The sequence below is a fragment of the Vulpes lagopus genome, chromosome 8 (genome assembly GCF_018345385.1).
Source record: "Vulpes lagopus strain Blue_001 chromosome 8, ASM1834538v1, whole genome shotgun sequence".
Taxonomy (NCBI): Eukaryota; Metazoa; Chordata; class Mammalia; order Carnivora; family Canidae; genus Vulpes; species Vulpes lagopus.
In genome coordinates, this window is record NC_054831.1 from 86,758,342 (window position 1) to 86,763,953 (window position 5,612).

General features: G+C 45.7%; 1 pseudogene; it reads right to left on the reverse strand.

Annotated features, from left to right (window-relative positions):
• Window positions 1-243: 243 nt before the first annotated feature.
• Window positions 244-5,612, reverse strand: part of LOC121497771 — a 22,544-nt pseudogene continuing 17,175 nt past the window's right edge.

Below are 5,612 nucleotides of genomic sequence, written 5' to 3' on the forward strand. Positions count from 1 at the left end.
CTCAGCAAGGGAAGGACTGCCCTACAACAGAAGCAGGTAGATCTGATGGAAGAACTTTCTTGTAATAGTTTCCAGAGGGTGCCCAGGAGGACCCTTGAATGGACCCTAGAGTACCCAGGATGTCGGAGAATTACATGTCCTTGGTTAATGAGAAGTCCTGGCCAATGATCCCAAGTTCTGGAAGGTCCCACTTAGGTTGTTTTGCAAGGACAGACCCTGACTAAGATAGACCGGCTTGTGTGATCACACTGGATTGGCCACACGGGCTCCATAGTGACCAGCCCAGAACTACATGTCCTGGTCCCCGTGTTTGAAAGATTCAAAGTGGCTGACCAATCTTGACATTGGAGAACGTGTGAGTGACCTGAAAGCAGACATTGCTGTTCCACTGCTGGATAGGATCAGACCTAGCGGAGAATTTAGCCAGGACCGACTGGTTGGCATCAGTCAGAGACACAAATTCACCCTTGCCACTATCTAGCAGTGGTGGCCATACACCTGCTCCTCCAAGTCTAACCTGTTTCTTGCGACATCAGTGAATGAAGACGTGAAACAGGTCTGCAAGTGCCCCAGGCACTGTTGACTTGTTCATCTCCACCATCCAGCCATCTCCACCCATGCTTCACCCATTTCCGGAGGCCTTCTTGGCCTCGGGGGTTACAACTGAGATTGTGTTGATACATCCGCACTTATTCGCAGAAGAGGCCCTGGAGGCAGGGCCTGCCATAGTGGGCAGGGGACAGGCAGCTGCAGTCAAGGGCAGCAGAGTGCTGTGGTCCGCGAACAGGATGAGTGGCCACAGGGTCTGACTGTCCACCAGGACGCACCAGCCCCTGCACATCTGGGCAGCAGCACCCCAGCAGCGTGCTTGAGATCACGAGGCTCAGCACCACCATGAGCAGCTTAGGGGACAGTTGCTGAGGTCTAGCACCTCCTTGGGTTTCGGCTCTGTGGAGGGTCCTGGGCTGGCGGGTCCCTAGAGGCCTAGGCACCTATAGTTACACCTCACTGCCATACATCCTCCCTCCCCCTGCCAGCACCAGGCTCGGTGATGACTTAGCTCCCAAATTTCTTTTCTTTCTTTTTTTCTTTTCTTCTTTTCTTTTCTTTTCTTTTCTTTCTTTCTTTTTTTTTAAGATTAATTAATTTATTTGAAAAAGAGAGAGAGAATTTATGAGGGGGGGTGGGGGGGATAGAGAGAGAAGATCTCAAGTAGGCTCTGGTCTGAGGGGGGAAGGGCTCAATTTAACAATCTTAAGATCATGACCCCAAGCCACAACTGAGTCAGATGCTCAGTGACTGAGCCACCCTGGCGCCCCAGCTCTCAAATTGTTGAACACACCCATCTGCCTCCAGATTTATCATCACCTCCAATCCACCAGCCTGGGACGCCTCTGGTTTTTGCAGTGAATCCAGCCACCTATGTCTCATCCTTTTGTTCCCTCACCCCCACCCCCTCCTTTTGGACTTGGTTTTGTTGTTCATCCCTCTGCTACATTTCTACAGCCTTCATCTCACCCCTGGTTTCTGTTTCCCTTTGCAATGTCCAAATGTCTCTCATCCTGCCAGGGGACCATGTGACTCTCTCTAGTTTCATCCAGCTTTACTCCTCCATTCTCACCCAAGCAGCCCCTGTGCACTGTATCCACTTACTCTCGTCCTCTCTCCACCCCATTGCTGTCTGCCTCTTCCTCACTGTGCCACCCAGCTGGGCTCCTAGGCGACCCACAACTTACTTCCCCAATGCCATGTCTCCTTGGGCTCCTTCTCTCCCTGGACCTCCTGTTGCATGTGGCACAGGAGAGCCCTCCTTGCAATGTCAGCTCTCCTCTCTTTGCTCCTGAGACTTCAGGTTCACTTGCTTCACTCCAGGTTCTTTGTTTTTCTCTCCAGCATGAATTTTTCTTCCTCTATTTCTCTTTTGTTTTTTCTAAGACTTATTCATGAGAGACACACAGAGAGAGGCAGAGCCATAGGCAGAGGGAGACATAGGCATTGTGGGACTCGATCCCAGAACCCTGGGATCAGGACCTGAGCCAAAGGCAGACCACTGAGCCACCCCAGTGCCCCTCTCTTCCTCCATTTCTAAAACATTGATGGCTCCAGGGTTACCTCCTTGACTACTTCATTCTATTTCCTCTTTGGGTGACAGTATGCATGGTGAGGTCTTTGACCACCATCTAAATGCCAGTCACTACCAGATGTGTATCTCTAGCTCAGACGTCTTTCCCTAAGACTGTAAGGAGGGCATTAGTTGGAAACACCTTCAGGGCCAAACAGCTAATGGAATGAGACAGATGGTGAGTGAGTGTGGCAGGCTAGAGAACCTCTTATTCTAGTTAAAGAGAATGGCTGCTACAGGGGCTTCACCAGTTGTTGACGTGCAGCAATTCGGGACCAGTGTTGCCAGATTTTCCAGTTTTCCCAGAGAAATCAGAGATATATAATCCTATTTGGAATCTCTCAGTGATTAAATATTGGTTCAAAAATGTCTGTATAGATCAAAGCATGTGTGAGAAGCATGGCTGAGTATGGACCACCTGTGCGGGATAATGGTGTGAGTCATATATTTCCCTGACGGCTCAGCACCTTTATTCTGAAGCCCACAGGCACTTCAGATTGAATATGCCCAAACCACCTTTTTCCCAAGCCCTCTGCTTTCCTTATGAGTACCTTAACTCAGTGGCACTTCCCTCTACCCCTTCATCCAAGCTGGAATTATGGAAGAGGGTATCCTTTTGCCTTTTCCTCCTCCTCTACCTTCAATCCACCACCAGAGTCTACCAACATAACTTCCTAAATAAATTGTGAATTTGTTCTCATCTCTCCATTCTTTGCCACCATTATCTTAGTTTACGCTTCCAGCATCTTTTGCCTGGACCAGTAGGCTCCCAAGTGTTTTACATGATGATTCATCGTAGTTAATTCCCTCTGTGTATAAATCCTTATTCTGAGCCAAATATGTAATCTTGTTCCCTTGACAGTGATTGGTTTTGAAATGGGCTTGTGATCCAATCTGGGCTAGTGGGATATGAGGCAAAGTTTGCTGGGAAGCTTCTGGAAAAGTTTTCCTAGCTAAGAACAAGACCAAAGGAGAAATGGCTCCCTTCTCAGTGCAGTCTTCACTGTGTCTGTACATCACTCTGTGAACTGTTACAGCTGGCTTCTAAAGATGAGGAAAGGCAGTCTGCAGGCAGAGCCTACCACAGAGAATGCTAGAGTGCAGAGAGGATGGAACTGGATCCGTGGTTAGATTTCTGAACCCTGAATCAACCACATCTGCTGTCTGTCATTTCGGAGTTTGCAGCTATGTTGGATAAGAAGTCTCTTGATAAATTCAGTCAGTTAGACTCAGAGCTTTGTGTTTAAGGGAGCCAAAGGCATCCTGAGTGGTACCCTTGTCTCCTGCCTTGAAGTCTGTGCTCCATTACTCCACATGACACCTGACTGCCAGGGTGGTCCCTCTAGATGCTAATCTGACCACACTGCCTTCTGCTCATGGCTCCAGTTGCCCACAGGATAGAGTCTCAGGACCTTGGCAGACTGTTCAAAGGCCTCCGTGAGAGACCCCCAGCCTCTATGGCCAAATCGGTTCTCACTCCTTAACATAAACCTTATGCTCACTTTGGTCTGATCTACTTGCAGTTCCCTGCATATATGATGCTGTTTAGCTTTTCCATTCATTTGATAAATGTACCCAAGTGGCACCTTTGGGCCAGGAGTGGTTCTGTGCATACCAGCTACCATCCCCAAATCCCATGCACCAGCCATCAGCAGTCCCTGGGGTACCTCCTTTCTGTCTTTATCTGATAATGCTCACTTTTCTTTTTCCAGTCTAGTGCTAGCTCTTGTAATAGCTTTATATATGTAGTTGGCCCTTGAACAACACAAGTTTGAGCTTCATGGGTCCACTTACAAATGTGGATGTTTTTGGATTTTTACCTATAGATACAGAACAGTACTATAAATGTGTTCTCTTTCTTATGATTTTTGTAACATTTTCTTTTTTAATTTTTTAAGACTTTATTTATTTGAGAGGGGGGGGGGTGGGGGAAGAGAGAGAAATCCTTAAGCAGACTCCCTGTAGAGCATGGAGCCTGATGGGGCACTGGATCCCAGGACCCTGAAATCATGATCTGAGCCAAAACCAAGAGTCAGACACTTCACCGATTAAGCCAGCTAGGCACCTCTACTTGTTTTGTTTTGTTTGTTTTTATGTAGGCTTCATGCCCAGCATGGAACCCATTGCAGGACTTGAACTCATGACTGTAAGTTCAAGACCTGAGCTGAGATCAAGAGTCAGACACTTAACCAACTGAGCCACCCAGATGCCCCACAACATTTTCTTTTCTTTTCTTTCTTTTCTTTTCTTTTAAGATTTTATTTATTCATGAGAGACACACACAGGGAGAGAGAGAGAGAGAGGCAGAGACATAGGCAGAGGGAGAAGCAGGCTCCTGCAGGGAGCGTGATGTGGGATTCGATCCCGGGTCTCCAGAATCATTCCCTGCGCTGAAGGCAGGCGCTTAACTGCTGAGCCACCCAGGGATCCCCCCCATTTTCTTTATTAATAACATTTCCAGTTTACTTTATTGTGGCAATACAGTATATAATACATATTAACATGCAAAATATGTGTTAATTGACTTTGTTTTTGGTAAGGCTCCAGTCAACAATAGTTGAGTATTTGGGGAGTCAAAGGTTATACATGGATTTTCAAATGCATTTTTCAAGGATCAGTTGTGTGTGTATGTGTGTATATGTGTGTATGTATGTATATATATGTATATATGTATCTATAGGTGTGTATATGTATATATGTATCTATGTGTGTGTTTTTATATATATATAAATAAAAGAGGTAAGGAGGGGCAGAGGGAGAAGGAGAGAGAGAATCTTAAGCAAGCTCCACACCCAGCACGGAGTCCTCTGTAGGGCTTGATCTCACAACCTGAGATTGTGATGAGCCAAAATCAAGAGTTGGATGTTCAACCAACTAAGCCACCCAGACGCCCCTGTATGTACATATTTTTAACAATTGTTTTTATCCAGTATTCTATTTTGAAAAAAAATTTTAAATACAGTAAACTAAAAGATAGTATAAGAAATGTTCATATATACCCAGGTTGACTAACATTTTGCATATTTGTTCTCTTCCCTCCATCCTCCTTTATGTGTGTGTATACACACACAAGCACACACACATACACAGATAGGCACACCTTTTTCTGAACAATTTGAAAGTAACTTTAGGTATCATGATTCCTCACCTATGAGTAGTAGTTCAGTGAGTATCTCCTGAGGACAATCTCTTACATAACCACAATGCCATTATTACACCCAAGAATTTAATACCAACACAATAATTTTACTTGATTTGTAGTTTATATTATGTATTTTCAGTTGTCCCAAGTGATTGTGGCTTTTTTATCCATGCAGGTTCTTCTAGGCTAAGCACGTGTCTCTTTCAGAAGGACATCTTCAATTCCTTCAGCTTCCATGCTCTGAGAATGTTTTGTACAGGTTGCTGTCAGGGTATTAACCGCTCTGTTTATGTGTGTCTTTCTCCCCTTCTTCACATCAAGTCCAGTATCATGCTTCTCTTCTCAGTG